This window comes from Canis lupus, chromosome 15, assembly GCF_048164855.1.
Source record: "Canis lupus baileyi chromosome 15, mCanLup2.hap1, whole genome shotgun sequence".
Lineage (NCBI taxonomy): Eukaryota > Metazoa > Chordata > Mammalia > Carnivora > Canidae > Canis > Canis lupus.
Window position 1 is genome coordinate 22,171,789 of NC_132852.1, and position 26,140 is coordinate 22,197,928.

At 36.9% G+C, this 26,140-nt stretch overlaps 1 long non-coding RNA gene across 6 annotated transcripts in view; it reads left to right on the forward strand.

Annotated features, from left to right (window-relative positions):
• The window catches only part of LOC140604740 (uncharacterized), a 357,291-nt gene that overhangs the window by 281,198 nt on the left and 49,953 nt on the right, over positions 1–26,140 (forward strand). For all 6 annotated transcript variants that reach the window (XR_012007550.1, XR_012007552.1, XR_012007545.1 and 3 more), the window contains one exon: positions 9,139–9,239. This is a non-coding gene — a long non-coding RNA (uncharacterized lncRNA). The remainder of the gene's footprint in view (positions 1–9,138; positions 9,240–26,140) is intronic.

The following is a 26,140-nucleotide window of genomic DNA, read 5'->3' on the forward strand; positions in this document are numbered from 1 at the left end:
CAGCTATTCTCTGAAAACCTTAAAATACTGAGGGATTAATTCTATGATATTTTTTAAAAACATTCTAAATGAGACTTATAGAATGTTAAAATTTCATGTAAGAAAAGCAAAACATAGAATTAAATAAATAAACACATTTAGAACATTTGGGGCCTCTATATGGCTGGTAGATTTTGAAGAGAAAATACTCTTCATAATCACAAGTATTAGTCGTAAACACAAAAAAACATTTGGGGAAATTTTTTGTAACACAATCAAGGTTTACTACATATCAAACATTTCATTGTCCATAATGAAAAAGGCAAATATCAATCTAAAAATATAAGCAAATGTCTTGGAAAGTCCATTTCATAGAATTGACAATGAATATATTAAATTTTTTTCAACTCAATTAGTTGTAAGATAGAAGTAAAGTACCAGGGCAGCCTGGGTGGCTCAGCAGTTTAGCGCCGCCTTCAGCCTGGGTCCTGATCCTGGAGACCGGGGATCGAGTCCCACATCGGGCTCCCTGCATGGAGCCTGCTTCTCCCTCTGCCTGTGTATCTGCCTCTGTGTGTGTGTGTGTCTCTCATGAACAAATAAATAAAATCTTAAAAAAAAAAAAAAGTAAAGTACCGTTAGGAATGTCAAGTTGGCAAATGCAAGGAATAATGTCAATACCCATTTTAAGGATTGGGCTTCTGGAAAATTCTTAGCACAACCTTTCCATTTGGCAATTTGGGAATAAATCTCAAAAGTCTTAATAATATTTTATGAAGCAATTGTATATCTAGAAATGTATACTAAGGAAATGGTTAAAGTAATATCAAAATATTTAAATATTAAAGTACTCCCCAAAGGTGATTTTTAATTATACAATTTTCAAGTACTTGAAAGTACAAAACAACTGTTGATCAGCTAAACAATTTCCTTGCCATGAAATACTATGCAAGGATTACAAATGATATAATAGAAATTTATTTTGCTATATAAATACTTGATTACAATGTGGTATTAAAAAAGATAAATATATTATTATATTTTATGCTAACTCACAGTATTCTCAACATGTTAGAATGATGATTTCTTGATGGTAGGATCATAATTAGTATTTTTTTCTCTATGTCGCTGTATTTGAATTTTTCTAACATATAAATCATTCATTCTTTTCCTCATTGATTCTACATGTTCTAACATATACCAAATTCTTACCCTTAAGTAGTTTTTATAGTCTCTGTTCTAATTCCTTATATTTCTTATCTATTTCTGAGCAAAGAATATCAGGTAAAGAAAGTCTTCCTTCATTATTTTTTATTTTAAAAATATACCTGAATTGTTTCTGATTCTTTATTATTATTTATTTATTATTTTATTTATTATTAGTTATTCATAGATAACTTTATGGTTACTTCACAAAGTTTTAAGGAGTATAAAATATATGAACCAAGGATTTCATTTCTAATCTTTGTAGAAAAGCATTATAAATACTGGTATATGCAATATTTACTCTCTTCATCTAAGTACATGGACTGCCTCTCTAATAATTAGGTTCCTCTTTGAATAAGTTTTGTAACTTTTATATTTTTTCTATCAATGTTTTTTTAAAAATGTTTAATTAATATTGCTATTGTGAGTGCTATATTTACCTTAAAATTCCTAACTCATCCTTATGGGCAACATATTTGGTTATGTAACATATCTTGAAAAAAAAATGAACAATAGTGCAGGGATGTTTTTATATGTAACTGGAGGAAGGTATTGTGATAATTTAAGTAAATATACTATTTTTTAAATGAAGAATTAAATCTTAGAAAGCTATTTGCCCATAATTATGTATTGTTGACTGCATAATGTCAGTAGATCATAAACATTGCCCTAACGAGTTTTCATAAAATAAATAGAATCATTAATACATAACTAATTCCTAATTGAAAAAGAAAAAAAAATACTCTAATTATATATTCTTCCAATCAAGTGTATTCAATAATTTTTAAAGCAATCCTTGGTAATCAAGCACACTTAAGATATTTATTTTGTTTTGTTAGTCTGAAGTTGGTTATAAAAATGTGAAGAATTATTACTATATCAGTTTTAGTCAGAGAGATGTGTGGCCAGAGGGTGGAGGACCAAAAGTCCAGAAAAAGCAAGAAATGTGTTTGGCTTGCTGGGAAGCCATCAGTTGCTCAGCACAACCGATGAGCTGCCAGGAAGTGTCATAATGAAACATGCCAATGCCTCCCAGAGCCTTAAGCTGCAGACATCTCTTTCATCTAGCTTTCCATGGAATTTTGAATAGACCATTGCAAGACAAATTGTTCCAGCCTTTGTTGTATTTCCTTTTTATTGTTAATGTGGTTGTTACATTTACAGAGAAAAAGACCTTTTATGTAACATAAAGTACTTTTTTTTGTTACTTTCAACTAATGTTTTATTTGTTTTGAAGGCAATTCATCCTAAATTGAATATAGAGAGCCCAGAGTGCAATTGAAGATATAATTTTGTCCAATTGCCAATTAATCAGGAGTTAAAAGCACTTGAGCAGAGAATTGGCCAAACCCTCCAGTCAGAGGAAAGGGGGCACCTTCGTTATCATATAAATGAAGACATTTCCCAATGAAGAAAAGAAGTCAGAAAATAAATAGGCCTTATTGTCACATTACCCAGATCATTTAATTTTGTTTTCTCCTGTTTTACAAAATTTGTCACAGAACAAGTAGATGACATTGGACGTATGTGTGCTGCCCGTAACCTAAGTATCGCCATGATTTAGGGATTCTTCTATAATAAGGTGTATCTTTTCCTTTGATGCTTTGAAAATTCAGGCAGATTCTAACACCTTTCCTCAGTCATAGTCATTGTATTTTAGTCTCCTTACTTACATGGGCTTAAATTCAGCAGAGATGTTATTTCCAAGTTCAAGGAGAAACAGTCTCTGTCAGAATGTGATTTTGCATTTGCATAGAAATAAGTTGATTTTAACAATTGTTCACAAGCACAATAAAAACTTTGGGTAAAGTGAGATGTCATCTTATACTAGGGGATGAATGTGGCCTCAGTCTTATTATAATTCCAAATATGATTCATATTCTGCCTAAAGCAGCAAGTGTCTTGTCTGCCATTAAACTCTGTTCTCATATAATCAAGAAGTGTATCTTTCCAGTGTCATACAAGCTGTAGTGGCTTCACCTGTCTCTTGGGCACTTGGAGTATATTGATGAATTTAAGATTTTTTTTTTTTTGGAAAAAGTCCAAAGTGATGGGATAGGGGTAGAAGGATGAGTATATGTACCAACGTCCTTTGTTTTCAGATAGCATACTATAGATAATATTGCTATTAGTATGTCCACATCTGGTTAAAAGGCCAGCAAAATATGACAGGCATTTCCAGTTGCACACAAATGAAGAGTGATTTTGCTCTCTCATTAAATTAGTACTTACAGTCTCCTTTCTTTATCCTTTCCAAGATTCACCCCCAGTGAACCACGAAGCTCTCTGATGACTATGGGCTATGCGCTGTGTTGTTCTTTCTGCTGCTATTCCACCCCAGCTTCTCTACATCCATTCCACATGGGTTCTTATGGAAGCTGACATTGTGTCTTGCCTTACAGCCTTCTGGGTCTCTTTTCGCCCACCTTGTCTAAAGTAATTTCATTTTACCTGCAGTACAGCAGCTGGTTATGCATCCTTTTGTCATCTATCCTCCACACATTAGCACAAGTTCTATATTTCAAAGGAATAAAAAAATGACTTTACTGCTAATAGAAAGGCTGTATTCCAGGAGTTCATTTGTAGAGAATCTACCTGGAACTTTAAGCTTTTAGAACATGGCTCAGAGCTTACAAAACACTTCTATGTTATTCTTGTTTTTACAAAAATTATCATCATCACCTTCATCATCATCACAGACATATAATAGGACATTTACTTTTTGTTCGAAGACATTGAGCTAAGGACATTACCAGAATTATCTCGTGCAATTTTCTCCCTCATTAAAAAAAAAAAAAAAAAAAACTCATAAAAGGTGAGGGAGTAATGATGAGAAAATTTGTAATTAGTGCACATAAGTATCTTTCCTGGAGTCATAAAAAAAACTGGTAAACATGGAGAACAAAACTATGTGCTGAACATCAAGTCATCTTGTGAGTTGTTAGAAATACAAATGAAATTACTATTGGAAGCCAATGTTTTCTTTTTTCTGTACCTAAGTTTTCACCTCTTTAAAATGCAGATAGTATAATACTTTCTCCACAACCTTGTTTAATATTCAAATGAGTTAATACATCTAACATGCTTACAATATTTCCTGGCACATAGTAAACATTAGCTATTCTGCTGATTTACTCTGAAACATATAGCTGCAATGATGCACTTACCTCACAGATCTCCAAAGGAGAACACTAGTCACCAGAATTTTCTCTAAGCAACATATTAATTACTTTTTGTTCATTTATTCAGTTAGTACACATTTTTGAATGTCTTAGATTAATTCAAATTTGGACACAGATTTTTCTTATGAATGTATTTGCTCTCTATATATCTTTATGGTCAGGCTTATTTCCACCATCATTATCCCAACTACACCTACAGAATGGTGCATAATTTTGATAACATTTCATTAAACGAATGACACACTGGCCACGTCAGCAATAATAATTGTCACCTTATAGAAGTCAAAGTATTATTAAAAACTCTATGTGATCATCAAAGTCTTCAGCAGGATTTAAATCAAATTACTTAGTCTAAAGTATCTTTGTTTTGAGAAAGCACATGGCTAAATTATTCTGAGCTTACATTATTCTGATTTATTTTGTTGGAAACAAAGAATGAACCAGATGTAAATGAATTGGAATGGAGAGTAGCTTTAAGATATATCAGAATGTAGCAAAGCTTCCAATTTTGCTCACAAATACCAGTGTTGCTGACAGCATCAAACATTTTGGTAACTAACATTGAATCTAATGTGGATATTTTTGTGGAAGAAAAAGGTACAGTAGCATAGAGAGATTATAAAACATAGCATTTTTTAACGAGTAAGATGACTGCTGTCTCATGGACAAAATAATCTATTCCAACAATTTTACTCTGATATATACCTTTTCTTTATAATAATAAAAGTGGAATGTTAAATAATAAATCATACAGAATAATTTAAGATTAATATGAAAATATCATTTAAAACATTCATTGTAGGGGTGCCTGGGTGGCTCAGTTGGTTGTGTCCAACTCTTGGTTTGATTCTGGTCATGGTCTCCAGGTCATGGGGTGCAACCGTGCATCAGGCTCCACACTGGGAGTGGAGTCTGATTAATATTCTCTGCTTCTCCCTTTCCCCTTACCACTCCATCCACTCATGTGCACCCTTCCTCTCAAATAAATAAATAAAAAATAAAAAAAATATATATATAAAACAGTCACCCAAACCTTCCTCACCAATCATCACTTATTTTTTTTCCAGAGGTACATAACAACATTGAATTACAAAGCAGTGTTATATATGTATATATGTACTTCTATTCTTTTTTTTTTAATTTATTCAAATTTGATTAATTAACATATAATGTATTATTGATTTCAGAGGTAGAAGTCAGTAATACCTCAGTCTTACATAACACTCAGTGCTCATCACATCGCATAACCTCCTTAATGCCCATCACCCAGTTACCCCATCCCCCCCACACCCCCAGTACCCTACCCTCCAGTGACCCTCAGTTTATTTCCTATGATTAGAAATCTTTTATGGTTTGTCTCCCTCTCTGATTTTATCTTGTTTTATCTTTTCCTCTCTTCCCCATGAGTGAGATCTTGGATGGAACTAGAGCATATTATGCTAAGGGAAATAAGTCAATCAGAGAAAGACAATTATCACTTAATTTTTAAGTAACTCATGTATTAACCTTCATACTTTAAATAAATAATTATTTGCAATAAAAGAATATTGCCATACTTAGGTTGATGAATAACCCTTTAAATTTCCTTTTTGATGTGTTTCACTCAATAGATTTATGTTTCCGACTTGAAATAAAATTATTTCAAATAATTATGATTAAGAGAAATTTGAGTGGTTTTCGAAAATCCCCAACCACTTTCCCTTAAATATTGCCTCTTTCTTTTGAAACTCTAATAAGGTGGATTTTAGATGCCTTATTTCCAATGTCTATTGGCAGTTTCCACTTCCTTTTCACTTCCACTCCTACTGAATTCTGCTTAATTTCTGCAGATAAATCTTTCTGTTCAATAATTCTCTGTTCAGCTGTGTCTCCTGTTCTATTTAACCTATATACAGAGGCTTTTTTTTTTTTTTTTTTCCAGAGGCTTTTTTTAAGTTTTGACAATTACAGTCTTCATTTCTGGAATTTTTTATTATTATTTTATTTTTTATTATTATTTTTTATTATTCTTTTTATATATGTCTGTTCTTTCTTGCTAATCTAGCTGCTACCTCATATGCTTTTATGCAATTATTCTACATAGCAGTTGTTTGTTCTCTTATCCTCAAAATTCCCTTGGGGGCCTGGTCTGTTGTGAAAGTTTGTGTGAACACTCTTGGTGACTTGCCTCCCAAATTCTCAGTGATAGTTGTGAATTCATGTTTGCTTGTTCTCAATCTGGGTGAGTAGTGAGGAGCTATATTGGAAATGTCCTCTTCAAGAAAAGTTTTATGCTCATTTGTGCTAGAAGTCAGGGTACTGCAAGTCAAATTATTTGAAGAAGGATACTAGCAGCACTTTATTCTTTGATTCAAGTGCCTTCCCATAATATGGACTCTAAGGTTAGTTCCCACTTCAGTCTCTTGGCCAAGGCTCAGTGTTTGTGTTGGAGCACTGCAATCAGCATTTGTGATCAGACTATCTTTGCTCTCTAGCTTTCTTATTGCTGACCACTACCAAATCAAGTTTGGGTTCATAGTTGGTTTCTTACTTTATTTGTCTTTGGGTGAGGTCCCTGGAGATTTTCCTATGTCTCTAAGAATGAGGGCAAATGAAGGATTTCCTCATCTCCATTTGTTAGATAGCAGAATCTTCCCACAAAATCACACCTTATTGGTTTAGATCAATTAATCCCCTGTGAGCCATTGAACACTATATTCTAATGAGTGACTGTATCAAAAAGGTAAGTCCTACTGCAAGACCAAATTCTTCATGCCTTTTCTTGCCTGGATCTCTCTTTCCCTTTGCCCCATTCACCCATATCCCTTATAGCTGAGACTCTGTAAGTCATGGCAACACACTATGGACAGGTTATCAATAATCATGATAAAGCAATATTTCTGTTTAGACCTATTCCACTGGCCCACTTTTTCTTGGAATTAGGTTTCCAAAAGTATTGTAGTCTAAGCTAGATGTGCTGACATTAGCATAATGTCACAATATCACTTGTATGTTACACAAAACACATTTACCTACCAAAAAAAATATATACAAGCCATGTATTTATTTTTGGAACAGAGAAATGCTTGAACTTTTGCTTAGATAATGCCCTACTTCCATCAACATATGCAGCAAGGATGAAGGGATTTCTAGAAATCTCATGTACCTATTTAAGAAAATTAAATTTATTTTTTTAAGATTTTATTTATTTATTCATGAGAGACATAGAGAGAAAGAGAGAGAGAGAGAGGCAGAGACACAGGCAGAGAGAGAAGCAGGTTCCATGCAGGGAGCCTGATGTAGGACCCAATCCCGGGTCTCCAAGATCACGCCCTGGAATGAAGGTGGTGCTAAACCGCTGAGCCACCCAGCTGCCTGGAAAATTAAATTTAGACTTAATAATGATGTCATATTGGTTTCATGTTTAATCATATACATACTGAGTTTTTTCTTTTTTTTCTTTTTTTCATTTTTTGTGGCCTAACAGGAAAAAAAAAAAAAAAGCAACCAGTAAAGTGAAAAGACAGCCCCATCAAAATTACCTAAGAGAAAAGCAGTTATTTATGAATCTCTGTAGAGATTTTCAGAATCCTCCTTCCTTTTCTTAATTTTCCAAAATTCTAAGTACATTAGTTTTGTAAACTGCATCACATCTTGGTAAAATAAAGAGTTTAATAAAAAGAGACATGATACATTTCTCTGAGGAATGGTAACAAATGGGATATAAGTTAAATCTATATGAGAATAAAATAATGAAATAAATGCCTCTCAGAATAATGAAATGAAAAATAAGTATTTTTGTAAGACTTCATAACAGTATTAAGTAAGAAAGTAAAGAACCATCTTTGAATAAATTCATACTCTTTTAAAACAACATCCACGATACAGAGAGAATACATCCAACTTCCAGTCTCAAATAGCATTCCAGGACCTAAACTTACAGAGACATCTTTTAAAACACATTCATATTTCCATTGGATATTTTTCATAGTGTAACTCACCCTACAGCATTTCATATTACTCTCCATAGGACCAAAAGGTACAACTGAGAGAATAATATAGTTTCACTTCTTTCCCTAGAAAGTTTGGTACCTTTTACCAAGGTTGCATTTCCTCCCATGACTGGTGATCTTATAGAATAATAGTAACTACCATGAGGAGACAGAAACAATTATGGTGCTCTTAAAGCCAGGAAAGCCAAAGTACATTTCATTCTTTCATTTTCATGGAGTTTATGACCTGCAGATGTAAGTGTACTTAATCATATGGATGGACTTTAGTGCTGTTGAAGTGGATGGTAAATCACACGCAGGGGGAATACAAAGAAAATCATGAAAGATAGGGGCTTGAGAAACTTGAAATTGAGACATCAGATAAAGAGTGAACTTGGAAAGGAGACAAGAAGAGAGAACCAGAATTTTTTACAAAACCCTGGAGAATGTAGTGTCGCAGGAATCAACGAAAGTGGAAGAGGTGTTAAATTGTGTGAAGTATTATAAAATTACAAATAGTCTTGACTGTAATGTTTGACTAGGGATTGGCTGTTTATAGGCCATGTGTAACATTGACAGGAGGCATTTAGGTGAATGGTGAGTATGGAAGCCAAGTAGGAGTGAACTGCAGAGGGAAATGGAGGTGGGAAAGTAGAATGTGTGCCAGGGTATGCAACTCTTGAGAAATCTGAGTCTCACTTAAAGCAGTGAAACAGCATGACAAAAAAGAATGCAGAGTTAAGAAGAGCTAATTTCATTAATACAGTAAACAAATAACAGTTAGGTGTCTTTTCTTCCAGGCCGTTGTCCGGGTAGTGAGAATATACAACTGAACAAAATGGAGAAAGCCTGTTTTCACATGTAGTTTATATTTCAGTGATGGGAGACAGACAATAACTAGGTAAGTGAATAAAATATGTAATATCTGGTGATGAGAGATAAAGAGAAAAACAAAGAGAATTGGAGAAGACTGTTAGGAAATGATGATTGAGACTAGAGAAATGTCTCACTGAGAATGTGGCTTTTAAGTCAAGATCTGAAGGAAATGATAGAGCTACCTTGCGGATGTTGAAGTAGAGCATCACAGTCAGAAGAAAGTTCACATACACAGTCCCTGGAGATTGAGTAAAAGCAGCTAGTGTGCCCGAGTGGAGGGGAGAGTAAGAAGCGAGGTCAGACAGATACTGAGGCACAGAACACGCATAATGCCAGCAGTCCAGTGAGTCACCATGGATTTGTCTTTTACTTTGTGACAGGGAGACAATGAAGAAGTGACACGTCAGGACTTACTTATATTTGAACAGAATCCCTGGGACTGTGGTATCATGAATACTCTTCTGAGGCAGGGACAGAAGTCAGAGTGAGATAGGTGGGACCGTCTCAGCAACTGAAGAGAGAAAGCATGGTGCCAAGACTAAAAAGTGCTAGATGGGTTGGTGAGAAGTGATAGAATTCTGGATCTATTTTTAAGATGTCTCTAACAGAGTTTGCTGATAGAATGGATGATGCTTCTTAGGGAAAAGGAGTCAAAGGTGGACGCTAGGTGTTTACCCTCAGAATTGGAAAGAACTGGGTCATCATAAAATAACTTGTGGATGGTCGAGAGGAGAGCAGATATGGAAAGGATTAGGTAATAGCTGGAGCTCAGGGTTTGTTCAATTGAAGATGACTGTCAGACAACCATGGGAAGACATTGATTTGACTATTATTGGAGATGAAAGCCTGAAGTTCAGGGGAAATGAGAGCTGGGGTATGAGTTTAGGAGTTCTTAGGTTGTATATGACATTTGAAACAAAGATTAGATGGTCATGTAGGGAGTAAGCTCAGATAGAAAAGGAAATAAGTCCGTAACTGAGGCCAGGATTATACAGAACTGAGAGGTTAACACATGAAAAGGAAGTAGCAAGTGAATATGAATAGGAATAACCAAAAAGGTAGGAGGGAAGTCAGGTGATAATATGTTGTGAAGGAAGTGTGTCGAAAGGGACAAAAAGGGGGCACCTGGCCAACTCAGTTGGTTGAGCAAGCAACTTTTGATGTCTGGGTTGTGAATTCGAGTCCCATATTGGATATAGAGATTACTTTTAAAAAATTTTAAACAATTTTTAAAGGGCAGAAAGAATTAATGATATTAAATGCTGCATTGAATGAAATGGCGACTAAAAAATGACAATGGCTTCAATGCCTCAGATTTTACCTTCATCCTTGAGAAGAGCAGAGGTCGCCAAAGTGCAAATTCAAATCCTATAGTGCTGTAAGCAGAAGAGATTGGCTTTAAAAAAATCTGTCATCATCAAACATTCACAAGTTCTTAAAACAATGGATAAAATTGGATATTACTAATAAAAATAAAACATGATAAACTCATAGGTAAACAATTTCTCATTATTTTATAAATGTGGAGATGAATGTATACTCTATCCCTGTACTTCCCCTCTAGGTATACACTCCAGGGAAATGTTTACAAATGTGACCAGTAAACATATACAAGAACTTTTGTAACTGCCTATTCTTAATAGTCCCAAACTGGAAACAATGCAAATGCTCATTGAAAGAAGAGTAATTTAAAAAAAAAAAATTGAGGGTAAATTTACACAAAGAAACAATGATCATCAGAGAATGAATGAATTAGTTAGAAGAAAAAATATATATGATTCTTAGGATGATACTATAAGGGAAAAAAAGCAAATCTCAGACTAGTTTCTCTTTAAATATATTTAACAAATTTATAAAGTAAAAAGTATAAACTTTAAGGTTGTAAAATTACAAATAAAGCAATGAAGTTATAAATACAAAATTCATGATGAGGTTTTCACCAAGGGAAAAGAGGTTATTGGAACTGGAAAAGCACATATAGAAAATTTGAAAGATAATGTTCTATTTCTGAACCTGCATAGTGAGTATGTACATACTTATGACTGTTCTAGCTAACATCCTCCACACATGTTACAAACATCAATGTGTATCCACTCAATATTTTTAAAGGAAAATAAGTCTTTAATAATGTATTAATTGCAATTATCCATAAAATAGATATAATTTAGGTATAGGTCAATTACCTATATTATGTAATCTCATAATTTCATGTAGTTAAAATTCTACATTAATCTATGTAAATGTTTTTGTCACTATCCACCCCATTAGATAATACACTCCACAAGATCCAAAGCTGTGCTTTTTAACCCTCTCTTTATCATATGCATAGCATTTCGTAGACTTTAAACAAATATTGCTACATATACATATTGCATATATATCTTACAGTATATATATTATATATAAATGAATGAAAATACTAACTTGTGCAATATACTTGTCCTAAAATTCCTCCTAATTTCTGACTCTGTATAGTATTTTAGGGCTTAAAAATTAAATTGTTTGCTTTACTACAATATGACCTTCATCTCTCCATAACAACTATGTAGTTCAAATATATGTAGAAGTTTTTATAGATCCTGCTGTGCAAAGCAATATACTTGCTTTGGATATATCCATCCATTTACTCATTGATTCAACAGTTCTTTGCCAACTTGCTATGATATGGAGGTCTGGGCTAGGCATGCCTGTGATGCAGCATTGAACCATGCAGGCAATGGCTCTCCCTTCCTGAAGCTCATTTTAAAGGAGAAGAGATAAAAAAATAAGTAAATTGATGGGAAAATTTCAATAAGTATTCAATGTGGTAGAAAAAAAATCATTAAGGCAGTGGGACCAAAGGAGCCTGAGAAGCCAAGGGTGAGAGGACCTCTTCTGGCTGGGTTGTCAGAAATGCCTACTTTGAGATAAGACCTGAGTGAAGAAAAGGAAACAGCCATGCAAAGACAGAGAAATACAGCTCAGAGAGAAGAGCTACAAAAAATGTGGTAAGAATTAGCTTGGCAAATTCAAGGAACAGTAAAAGGCCATATGGCTAGAGCAGTCTTAGCGACAAGAATCAAGGCAAGGGTGGTAGGAACAGAATGGACTGTGTAGGGTTTACAGACCTGAATGAAAATTAGGAAGATATTCTAATTGCAATGAGATGCCTTCCACCAAAGCCATTTGGTAGGAAAATGAATATGCAGAAGGGAATAAGGGCACAAGAGAAAAAAAGTACTAGGGTCATATTTTTGGGAAAAGAGTATCAGAGTGGCAATAAACATTGGTTTGCTAGGGATTATCCTGTTTTATCCATGTTTTCCCAGAAAAATTATTGATATTTCCCATGCTGGATAATCAATTTTCCTTTTTTTTTCTGTTATCAGTCCACTTATTGGCTAAACTTTGTAAAATATTTGTTAAAAACCTTGACAACACAAAATATTTTCCTTTCATTCTCTTTTGCAAAAGATGGAGAATAATTTTGATTAGAACGAATTAGGTCTCACTCCACCTGGATATAAAAATGATACTTTGTACTCGACCTCTTTCCCTGTGCTACTCCAGCGTTAGGATTTTATGAATTATATTATTTCACATTAGGTTGAGACTTATGAGACAGTTCATAACCTGCTTCAAGGAATTATCCAAATGGGCTATAAATCATCTTTATTATCCTCACAGTTGCTGCTGAATTGTTTAGATAGGAAAAAAGTATCAGACTCTTTTATTAGGTTGGACAAAAGTGGAAAAACAATAAAATGCCCAGAAAAGGACCACAGAGGAGCAATAAAGTTGTGATAAAAATGACTAGGATTTTGTTATTCATATTTGCTGTTTGGCATCCGGCGCTTAGAAACAGACAAGGGGGCCTTATTTTACAGACGATAAATTATTCAAAACCACTGGGTTGTAAAAGTTAAACCGTGACGTGCTAAGTGTTCTTTCTTTTCTGTTTCTTCTCTTCCTTACTTTCCTTCACTACCGCGCAGCTATGGCTTTCACTATTTAAAATGGAATCTGAAAAGGAAAAGCATGAAGTAGCCTACTTCCACCAGAGCAATGAAAGGCAACAGAATTGTAGGCATTAAAATCTAGAGTATTTAAAAGTCTCAGAAATCCAATCCAATTGAAATTTTCTAGGAACCAAGCCACATACTTGCTCTTGGCAATTTTAGATGTTTTGCTATTTACATCTCCACTGCAGTCAGAGTAACATAACTTTTCTTCTGAGTTTTTAATATTGTATTTTTATTGTTATAGTCTAAAATATAAAACTTATAGATGTAGGGTCTAAAACACAAGTTATGTGGAAATAAACTGTGAACATAGTTGTAAGCACAAGAGGATATTATAAATATCACACTCAGCTTGCACATCCCACAAATAACTCCTGGATTTTGCAGGGAAATAATTGTTCTATCCCCATTTTCAATCCATTGGAACCATCATTTACCCCCTGAGAAGGCACATCTTCGGAACTCTCATTTGGGTTCTGGGATCGCTTTACTATTTGGAAATTAACTGACTGTGAATGATTATTTTTGGAGGAGTCAATCTGAAGTTGGTGTTATCTTTCTAAAACATTTCTTTTCCAATCAGGTCATTGCTCTCATCTAAAAGAAAATTAAACATCAGTAATATCCAGTTACCCCCAAGATAAACCTCTTACTTTGTTGCATATAATAAAATATCATTTCACAGACCAGTCATTCTACCCTTTAACTTCAGCTGCTATCCCCAATCAACAAGTTCAGTCACATGCACCTTGCGTACTTCACACTTTTGCTTTTTATTTCTTTTCTGATGCTTTAATTTTAAGACCAATGTAAATGTCCTCCTTTCTTTGAAGCCTTCTATGACTGTGAGCCCCAGGGAAGAATGACTATCGCTCCCTGCCATTTTCCACAGCACCAAAATTCAGGGAGGTAGCACTAGCTTTCCTTGAGTGCTATGTCTGGATTGATGGCATCAGCTTTGTAACAGCATCAATCACCAGGACCACGCTGTGTGGAGTAGACACTGTTTCTGCCACCCTAGTGTTAGAGCCGTTGAGATTCAGACAATGAGTATTCAAAAAGTTGAACAGAACTATCAGAAGAGGGAGCCATGATTCACCATTATCAGTTTCCACTAATTCCGTGCCCTACATGGTTTCCATTATGTGGTTTTACCTATCCTACTTTATTATGGTTCTTTTTACCATCAGCTCAGTGGACTCACTTAACACTTGTGGCTGCAAAGAAAGGCCCACATACTTATGTCTGAAATATTCAAAGTTCTAAATTATCTCCAAAGTCCAGCATGCGTTTTATCCCAGGGCTCTGCAGCCCACTCAGCCAGCATCACTCTTGTCCCTCCTAGGCTAAAGCTAAAAGGACTGAGGTCTCTCACCCCTTGCCTTGCTCCGGCCCAACAGCCTGTGAACCTCAGAGCCCCCAAGATCTGCTGGGGCACAGCTGGTGAAAGGTGGGTGGGCCTGGACCAGATCTGCCTGAATCAGAACAGAAGGGTGGGGATGGCAAGGTTTCCCTCCCTCTAAACTGAAAGGTATAGGTGGGAGCCCCTCATGCCTGGGCCTGACAGTGGCACTGCCCTCAGCTAGACACTGCAAGGAATGGGCTTTATTCATCTTTTCACAGTCCCTGGAAAAATTGGGGACTAAATGATTATTTGCTAAATGAATTTTAATGAGGTAAAATATGTTTTCTATTTTAATCATCATTAACAGAAAAGTTGTATTATCCTCAGGGACACATACATAGCAGATGTATAATTTCGGAGAAGTGCAACAGTCAATTAAAAATTCACATGCTGCTATCTCTGATTCATTGGCCTTGTAAGTTAATGGTGTATTTGGGTCATCTTCTTCCTCTTTTTTCTGTTTTCTTTTGTAAGTTTTACCAGTATGAATGTTAACCGGCAGTGCTCAAATCACAATTCCACATCTCCAGAAATGTTCATTACTCATGCAACCCAAAGAGAGATATAAGATTAATGTGCCTTTAAACACTGTCAATTTTTAAACATACAGTTCCACAGACTTTTTACGCTTATCCATTGCAACCCAGGAATTCATTCATTTCTTCATTTAACAAAATGCTGAGCACCTAGTATGTGCTAACCACGGAGAGAACAGCACTGAATATTCAGCTTTCCAGCTGATCTCTATCATTACATTTTTCCCTCTTGCAATCCATTCTTCTCAGAGCAGCCAAGACGGGATTTTAGAAACATAAATCAGGAAATACCATTGCTATATTTAAGTCCCCCAATGGCATCCTAATGTGCTAATCCAGGCTCTTGGCCAACACTTTCTAGATCCTTCCTGATCTAGGGTCCTTTTTTGCTCTGTGCTTGGTTTGTTACCATTTATTCATTCACCACTCTACAGGACACTCTGTTCTTTTCACTCTTTAATACAACAAGCCTACCTCAGGGCCTTTGTATATGAGGTTCCTCAGCCTGCAGACTCTTGTCCCAAACTGTCACAGAACCCCAGGTCCCTACCATAGAGTCACCTCCTCAGAGACTTATTTTCTGATCCACACACTGCAAGTCATTCTCCATGGCACCTAGGGCACTCAGTAACAAGTCCTGTGTTCTGCATAGCAATTATGCATATATGACAGTATCTCACTTATTTCTAAGTAATTTTATGTGAATGCCTTGTAGTTTCTTCTACATCTTCCTTATTTCTTTTTTTTTTAAGATTGTATTTATTTATTCGTGAGAGACACAGAGAGAGAGGTAGAGACATAGGCGAAGGGAGAAGCAGACTCCCTGCGGGGAGCCTGATTTGGAACTCGATTCCAGGACCCTGGGATCACAACTTGGCCAAAGGCAGGTGCTCAACCACTGAGCCAGGAGCCCCAACACCTTATTTATTTTTAATTCTAGACAAGGTAACGTGTGGCCATGGAGGTATGAAATCTAGTATTGAACTTGCTTAATAAATAGAAGTTGAGTTGAAATCTTCACATTGAAATGAGATTAAGGATGCATTTTACAAAAATATGTTATGATTCTACTGCCAAAACGTCAGGAAATGGCATGTTATATCGTTAAGTGATTTCAGCCTTACTTTCTAATTTAAGTTATCTTGAATATGGGGTTCTTTTTTTCCTTGTAATTCCTTTGTTTTGATGTATTTGTCTTGAAGGTTAAATGCTTGTTTAGTACTACTTGGAGATATATATATATATATATTTGTTTTTTTTTTTTTTTTAAATTAAGGGTGCAACTCAATGTACATTTGAAATATCATTACCTAACTTTCAAAATGTAAAGCAGCTGACTGAAGATCTCTAGTATACATTTAATGTTATCTGTTATGGTTTATTAAGAAGATATATCCTGAGGGAAGGTGGCAGAAATACTCAAAGACACATAATGTGCTAAGATTGTAAAAGCGAAAATAGTTTTAACTGGTTTTCTCAGGAGGATGTTACATTTTGAATTTAGCTGCCCCTGGCTATGTACTTTTTTTCTTTATGTTTGTAATCTGTAACTTATGGAATGCTGTGTTGCTTTTTTCTCAAAATAGTTTGAGTAGGTACTTCCAAGTAATTAGTCATGGATGGTCCTATCTAATCATGTTTCTGGATTTTCTTTTTGAATACTGACCTATACATCTCAAAAAATACATAAAAAGTAAAATAACTACTCAAAACTACCAAAATATTTGGCAGCTTCATTTTTGAAAACCATTCATGTATGAGAACTGATGAAAGGGTTTTTTTTAAACCAGATATCATTTAAAACTTCCAGGTAAATTTCTGTATTGGCTCTGTTCAGGAGTTAGGGCTGCAGCAACAAGGAACCACAAACTGGACAGCTTTAACACGTAAGAGTTGTGGTCTCACAACCCTGGAGGCTAAAAGTCCAAAATCAAGGGATTGGTAGGATTGAGTCCTTCTGCAAGGAAAGGATCTGCCCCAGACTCCTTTCCGTGGCTTTTAGATGGCTGTTTTCTGCCTTATATCTTCTCTTTATGCATTTCTGTCTTCAAATTTTCCTTCTACTAAGGAAACCAGCCCACTCTAGCATTTAACTTGAAGATTTCTGTGAGGACTGTATCTCCAATGAGATGAGTAACTCACATTTTGAGTTACTGGGGATTGGGATTTAATATGTGAACTTTGAGCCTACCCAGTTTACCTTATAATTATAGCCTATTGCAAAGTCCTTGTTTTTTAACATCAACTGATTTTTCTTAGGTTAATAATAGGATCTGCTATTTTAAATATATTTCGAGTTAATTCATAGTTTATTCCTTCCATAGCTTCAATATGAAATTAGAAACAAAATTCCTGCTAACACATTGATTCTCTCAATGGTCCTTTATGGGAAGAATATTTGTTGAAGAACTTTTTTTCCACTAGCAGTATGTCATGAGAAAAATTACGTGTCAATAAGGGTACATACACATACAGACATATACATATATACATATAGGGATACGTGTAGATATATATTTTGTTTTAACAATTGCTTAATATATATACACACACCTATAGGCATGAATATATACATAAAGATATATAATGTTAATTGAATAATTATTTTTGTTATGTTAACTATGAAAGTATTAATAAATATGGAATAATCTGTATAATGAAGAGAGTTTAATAATAATAAATTATTTATATGTTCTACACACACTTAAAAAAGTAGATTGGGGATTCCCTGGGTGGCGCAGTGGTTTGGCGCCTGCCTTTGGCCCAGGGCGCGATCCTGGAGACCCGGGATCGAATCCCACATCGGGCTCCCGGTGCATGGAGCCTGCTTCTCTCTCTGCCTGTGTCTCTGCCTCTCTCTCTCTCTGTGACTATCATAAATAAATAAAAAAATAAATAAATAAAAAATAAAAAAATAAAAAAGTAGATTGGGGCACATGGAAGGCTCAGTCAGTGAAACGTCTGCCTTCGGCTCAGGTCATGCCCCAGGGTCCTGGGATCAAGCCCTGCATCAAGCTCCCCGCTCAGTGAGGAGTCTGCTTCTTCCTCCACCTCTGCTCCTCCCCTCCACTCCTGCTCTCTCTCTCTCTCTCTCTCAAATAAATCTTCTAAAAAATAGATTATTTATAATCATCAAAACTTGGAAACAACTAAGATGTCCTTTAAGTTGGATGTATAAACAACTATGGTACATTTATACAGTGGAATATTATTCAATGATAAAAACAAGTGAGCTATTAAGATACAAAAAAGACATGCAGGAACTATAAATACATACTGCTAAGTGAAAGAAGTCAATCTGAACAGACTACATGAAGTATGATTCTAACCATAGAACATCCTGGAAAAGGCAAATATAGAAAGAGTAAAAAGATCAATGGTTACCAGGAGGAACAAGGAGAAATAAATAGATGAAAGAGAGAGGATTATTAGGGCAGTAAAACTATTCTGTATGACACTGTAATAATGGATATATGTCACTGTACATTGTCAAAACTCAGAACTATGAAACAAAGAATGAACCCTAATGTAAACTATGAGGACTTCAGTTATTGTATCAGTATTGGCTAATCAATTATAACAAATATACCACATTCATACAAGATGCAAATAATAAGAGTAACTGGGAGACAGGAGCATAGTGAGTGGCTTAATGGGAACTCTCTGTACTCTCAGCTCAATATTCTGTAAACCTAAAAATTGTTCTAAATAAAACAATCCAGTAATTTTAAAAAAGTGTATCACCAGCAAAAATACGCTTAAATGGATTAAAGGCTTAAATATAAGACCTGAACCATAAAATTCCTAGAAGAAAACTTGGGCAATGAGCTCTTTGACATTGGTCTTAGTCACATTTCTTTGGACCAGTCTCCTCAGGCAAGGTTAACAAAAGCTAAAATGAACAGCAAAAACAAAACCAAAAACCATCAAGAAAACAAAAAGGCGAGGGGAGGGGCAAGATGGCGGAAGAGCAGGGTCTCCAAATCACCTGTCCCCACCAAATTACCTAGAAAACCTTCAAATTTTCCTGAAAATCTATGAATTGGGCCTGAGATTTAAAGAGAGACCAGCTGGAATGCTACAGTGAGAAGAGTTCGCGCTTCTATCAAGGTAGGAAGACGGGGAAAAAGAAGTAAAGAAACAAAAGGCCTCCAAGGGGGAGGGGCCCCGCGAGGAGCCGGGCTGAGGCCGGGGCGAGGGTCCCCAGGACAGGAGAGCCCCGTCCCGGAGACGCAGGAGCTGCACCGACCTTCCGGGGGGGAAAGGGGCTCGCGGGGAGTTGGAGCAGGACCCAGGAGGGCGGGGATGCCCTCGGGCTCCCGGGGACACTAACAGAGCAACTGCGCGCCCAGGAGAGTGCGCCGAGCTCCCTAAGGGCTGCAGCGCGCACGGCGGGACCCGGAGCAGCTCGGAGGGGCTCGGGCGGCGGCTCCGCGGAGGGGGTTGCGCGGCCCGGGAGCGCGAATCCAACAGCGCAGGCCCCGGAGCACAGGGCGCCGGGACACAGCCCAGGATCCGGCCTCCCCCGGGACAGGCAGAGGCCGGGAGGGCCCAGGACAGCGAGGACGCTCCTGCCCCAGCTGAGCAGATCAGCGGCCCCGCCCCGGAGCCTCCAGGCCCTGCAGACGGAGACCTCCGGAGCTACTGCGGGGGCTGAATCCAGGGCTCCAGAGCTGCCCCGCCACTGGGGCTGTTCCTCCTGCGGCCTCACGGGGTGAACAACCCCCACTGAGCCCTGCACCAGGCAGGGGCACAGCAGCTCCCCCAACTGCTAACACCTGAAAATCAGCACAGCAGGCCCCTCCCCCAGAAGACCAGGAGACGGACAAGTTCCAGGGGAAGTCAAGGGACTTAAAGTACACAGACTGAAGATACTCCCCCGTGGTTTTTTGTTTTGTTTTGTTTTGTTTCGTTTCGTTTCGTTTCGTTTTGCTTTTTGATTTGTTTCCTTCCCCCACCGTTTTTTTCCCCTTTCTTTCTTTTTCTTTCTCTTTTTCTTCCTTTTTTTTCTTCCTTTTTTATTTTTTTCTTTTTCTCTTTTCTTTCCTTCTTTCTCTGCTCTCTTTTTCTCCTTTTCCCAATACAACTTGCTTTTGGCCACTCTGCACTGAGCAAAATGACTAGAAGGAAAACCTCACCTCAAAAGAAAGAATCAGAAACAGTCCTCTCTCCCACAGAGTTACAAAATCTGGATTACAATTCAATGTCAGAAAGCCAATTCAGAAGCACTATTATACAGCTACTGGTGGCTCTAGAAAAAAGCCTAAAGGACTCAAGAGACTTCATGACTGCAGAATTTAGAGCTAATCAGGCAGAAATTAAAAATCAATTGAATGAGATGCAATCCAAACTAGAAGTCCTAACGACGAGGGTTAACGAGGTGGAAGAACGAGTGAGTGACCTAGAAGACAAGTTGATAGCAAAGAGGGAAACTGAGGAAAAAAGAGACAAACAATTAAAAGACCATGAAGATAGATTAAGGGAAATAAACGACAGCCTGAGGAAGAAAAACCTACGTTTAATTGGTGTTCCCGAGGGTGCCAAAAGGGCCAGAGGGCCAGAATATGTATTTGAACAAATTCTAGCTGAAAACTTTCCTAATCGGGGAATGGAAACAGGCATTCAGATCCAGGAAATAGAGATATCCCCCCCTAAAATCAATAAAAACCGTTCAACACCTCGACATTTAATAGTGAAGCTTGCAAATTCCAAAGATAAAGAGAAGATCCTTAAAGCAGCAAGAGACAAGAAATCCCTGACTTTTGTGGGGAGGAGTATTAAGGTAACAGCAGACCTCTCCACAGAGACCTGGCAGGCCAGAAAGGGCTGGCAGGATATATTCAGGGTCCTAAATGAGAAGAACATGCAACCAAGAATACTTTATGCAGCAAGGCTCTCATTCAAAATGGAAGGAGAGATAAAGAGCTTCCAAGACAGGCAGCAACTAAAAGAATATGTGACCTCCAAACCAGCTCTGCAAGAAATTTTAAGGGGGACTCTTAAAATTCCCCTTTAAGAAGAAGTTCAGTGGAACATTCCACAAAAACAAGGACTGAATAGATATCATGAGGACACTAAACTCATATCTCTCAATAGTAACTCTGAAGTGAACGGGCTTAATGACCCCATCAAAAGGCACAGGGTTTCAGACTGGATAAAAAAGCAGGAGCCATCTATTTGCTGTCTACAAGAGACTCATTTTAGACAGAAGGACACCTACAGCCTGAAAATAAAAGGTTGGAGAACCATTTACCATTCGAATGGTCCTCAAAAGAAAGCAGGGGTAGCCATCCTTATATCAGATAAACTAAAATTTACCCCAAAGACTGTAGTGAGAGATGAAGAGGGACACTATATCATACTTAAAGGATCTATTCAACAAGAGGACTTAACAATCCTCAATATATATGCCCCGAATGTGGGAGCTGCCAAATATATAAATCAATTATTAACCAAAGTGAAGAAATACTTAGATAATAATACACTTATACTTGGTGACTTCAATCTAGCTCTTTCTATACTCGATAGGTCTTCTAAGCACAACATCTCCAAAGAAACGAGAGCTTTAAATGATACACTGGACCAGATGGATTTCACAGATATCTACAGAACTTTACATCCAAACTCAACTGAATACACATTCTTCTCAAGCGCACATGGAACTTTCTCCAGAAGAGACCACATATTGGGTCACAAATCGGGTCTGAACCGATACCAAAGATTGGGATTGTCCCCTGCATATTCTCAGACCATAATGCCTTGAAATTAGAACTAAATCACAACAAGAAGTTTGGAAGGACCTCAAACACGTGGATGTTAAGGACCATCCTGCTAAAAGATGAAAGGGTCAACCAGGAAATTAAGGAAGAATTAAAAAGATTCATGGAAACTAATGAGAATGAAGATACAACCGTTCAAAATCTTTGGGATGCAGCAAAAGCAGTCCTAAGGGGGAAATACATCGCAATACAAGCATCCATTCAAAAACTGGAAAGAACTCAAATACAAAAGCTAACCTTACACATAAAGGAGCTAGAGAAAAAACAGCAAATAGATCCTACACCCAAGAGAAGAAGGGAGTTAATAAAGATTCAAGCAGAACTCAACGAAATCGAGACCAGAAGAACTGTGGAACAGATCAACAGAACCAGGAGTTGGTTCTTTGAAAGAATTAATAAGATAGATAAACCATTAGCCAGCCTTATTAAAAAGAAGAGAGAGAAGACTCAAATTAATAAAATCATGAATGAGAAAGGAGAGATCACTACCAACACCCAAGGAAATACAAACGATTTTAAAAACATATTATGAACAGCTATACGCCAATAAATTAGGCAATCTAGGAGAAATGGACGCATTCCTGGAAAGCCACAAACTACCAAAACTGGAACAGGAAGAAATAGAAAACCTGAACAGGCCAATAACCAGGGAGGAAATTGAAGCAGTCATCAAAAACCTCCCAAGACACAAGAGTCCAGGGCCAGATGGCTTCCCAGGGGAATTTTATCAAACGTTTAAAGAAGAAACCATACCTATTCTCCTAAAGCTGTTCGGAAAGATAGAGATGGAGTACTTCCAAATTCATTCTATGAGGCCAGCATCACCTTAATTCTAAAACCAGACAAAGACCCCACCAAAAAGGAGAATTACAGACCAATATCCCTGATGAACATGGATGCAAAAATTCTCAACAAGATACTGGCCAATAGGATCCAAAAGTACATTAAGAAAATTATTCACCATGACCAAGTAGGATTTATCCCTGGGACACAAGGCTGGTTCAACACCCGTAAAACAATCAATGTGATTCATCATATCAGCAAGAGAAAAACCAAGAACCATATAATCCTCTCATTGGATGCAGAGAAAGCATTTGACAAAATACAGCATCCATTTCTGATCAAAACTCTTCAGAGTGTAGGGATAGAGGGAACATTCCTCAACATCTTAAAAGCCATCTATGAAAAGCCCACAGCAAATATCATTCTCAATGGGGAAGCACTGGGAGCCTTTCCCCTAAGATCAGGAACAAGACAGGGATGTCCACTCTCCCCACTGCTATTCAACATAGTACTGGAAGTCCTAGCCTCAGCAATCAGACAACACAAAGACATTAAAGGCATTCAAATTGGCAAAGAAGAAGTCAAACTCTCCCTCTTCGCCGATGACATGATACTCTACATAGAAAACCCAAAAGTCTCCACCCCAAGATTGCTAGAACTCATACAGCAATTCGGTAGCATGGCAGGATACAAAATCAATGCCCAGAAATCAGTGGCATTTCTATACACTAACAATGAGACTGAAGAAAGAGAAATTAAGGAGTCAATCCCACTTACAATTGCACCCAAAAGCATAAGATACCTAGGAATAAACCTCACCAAAGATGTAAAGGATCTATACCCTCAAAACTATAGAACACTTCTGAAAGAAATTGAGGAAGACACAAAGAGATGGGAAAATATTCCATGCTCATGGATTGGCAGAATTTATATTGTGAAAATGTCAATGTTACCCAGGGCAATATACACGTTTAATGCAATCCCTATCAAAATACCATGGACTTTCTTCAGAGAGTTAGAATAAATTATTTTAAGATTTGTGTGGAATCAGAAAAGACCCCGAACAGCCAGGGGAATTTTAAAAGAGAAAACCATATCTGGGGGCATCACAATGCCAGATTTCAGGTTGTACTACAAAGCTGTGGTCATCAAGACAGTGTGGTACTGGCACAAAAAAAGACACATAGATCAGTGGAACAGAATAGAGAACCCAGAAGTGGACCCTGAACTTTATGGTCAACTAATATTCGATAAAGGAGGAAAGACTATCCATTGGAAGAAAGACAGTCTCTTCAATAAATGGTGCTGGGAAAATTGGACATCCACATGCAGAAGAATGAAACTAGACCATTTTCTTGCACCATACACAAAGATAAACTCAAAATGGATGAAAGATCTAAATGTGAGACAAGATTCCATCAAAATCCTAGAGAAGAACACAGGCAACACCCTTTTTGAACTCGGCCATAGTAACTTCTTGCAAGATACGTCCATGAAGGCAAAAGAAACAAAAACAAAAATGAACTATTGGGACTTCATCAAGATAAGAAGCTTTTGCACAGCAAAGGATACAGTCAACAAAACTAAAAGACAACCTACAGAATGGGAGAAGATATTTGCAAATGACGTATCAGATAAAGGGCTAGTTTCCAAGATCTATAAAGAACTTCTTAAACTCAACACCAAAGAAACAAACAATCCAATCATGAAATGGGCAAAAGACATGAAGAGAAATCTCACAGAGGAAGACATAGACATGGCCAACATGCACTTGAGAAAATGCTCTGCATCACTTGCCATCAGGGAAATACAAATCAAAACCACAATGAGATACCACTTCACACCCGTGACAATGGGGCAAATTAACAAGGCAGGAAACAACAAATGTTGGAGGGGATGCGGAGAAAAGGGAACCCTCTTACACTGTTGGTGGGAATGTGAACTGGTGCAGCCACTCTGGAAAACTGTGTGGAGGTTCCTCAAAGAGTTAAAAATAGACCTGCCCTATGACCCAGCAATTGCACTGTTGGGGATTTACCCCAAAGATACAGATGCAGTGAAACGCCGGGACACCTGCACCCCGATGTTTATAGCAGCAATGGCCACGATAGCCAAACTGTGGAAGGAGCCTCGGTGTCCATCGAAAGATGAGTGGATAAAGAATATGTGGTTTATGTATACAATGGAATATTACTCAGCTATTAGAAATGACAAATACCCACTATTTGCTTCAACGTGGATGGAACTGGAGGGTATTATGCTGAGTGAAGTAAGTCAGTCGGAGAAGGACAAACATTATATGTTCTCATTCATTTGGGGAATATAAATAATAGTGAAAGGGAATATAAGGGAAGGGAGAAGAAATGTGTGGGAAATATCAGAAAGGGAGACAGAACGTAAAGACTGCTAACTCTGGGAAACGAACTAGGGGTGGTAGAAGGGGAGGAGGGCGGGGGGTGGGAGTGAATGGGTGATGGGCACTGGGGGTTATTCTGTATGTTAGTAAATTGAACACCAATAAAAAATAAATTAAAAAAAAAAGAAAACAAAAAGGCAATGTACTGAATGGAAGAAGATATCTACAAATCATCCATCTAATAAAGGGTTAATATTCAAAAATATATAAAGAACTTACATAAATGTATGTACTAAAAAAAAAGCCCCAAAGAACAATCTGATTAGAAAATGAGAAGAGGAATCGAATTTTTTCCAAAGAAGATGTACAGTGGCCAACAGACACAAAAAGATGCTCGACATCACTCATCATCAAGGAAAGGCAAATCAAACCCACAATGAGATACCTGTCAGAATGGCTAGTATCAAAAAGATGAAAAATAAGAAGTGCTGGTGGAAATATGGAGAAAAGAGAACCCTTTTGCATTCTTAATGGCAATGTAAATTAGTGCAAACATTGTGGAAAACAACATGAAGTTTCTTCAAAAAATTAAAAATAGTAATACCATATGATCTAGTAATTCTGGATACTTATCTGAAGAAAATAAAACACCAATTTGAAGAAATATATGTACCCCTGTATTTATTGCAGCATTATTTATATGGAAGTACATAAGTGTCCATCAATAGATGAATAGGTAAAGATATAATTATATATACTGCATGTGTGAATGTGTGGAATGTAGTGTTATTCAGTAACAAATAAGAATGAGATTTTGCCCTTTGTAGGAACATGGATGTAGAGGGTATTATGCTAAGTGGCATAAGTCAAACAGAGAAAAACAAATATGTAGAATCTTATATGTAGAATTTAAAACAAAACAACAACATACAAAATAAAACTAAAACAGAATCATAGATATAGGAAAAAAACTGTTGGTTACCAAAGAGAGGGGTTAGAGAGTAGGTAAGATAGGTGAGGGATTAAGAGGTATAATCTTCCAGTTATAAAATAAAGAAGTCATGAG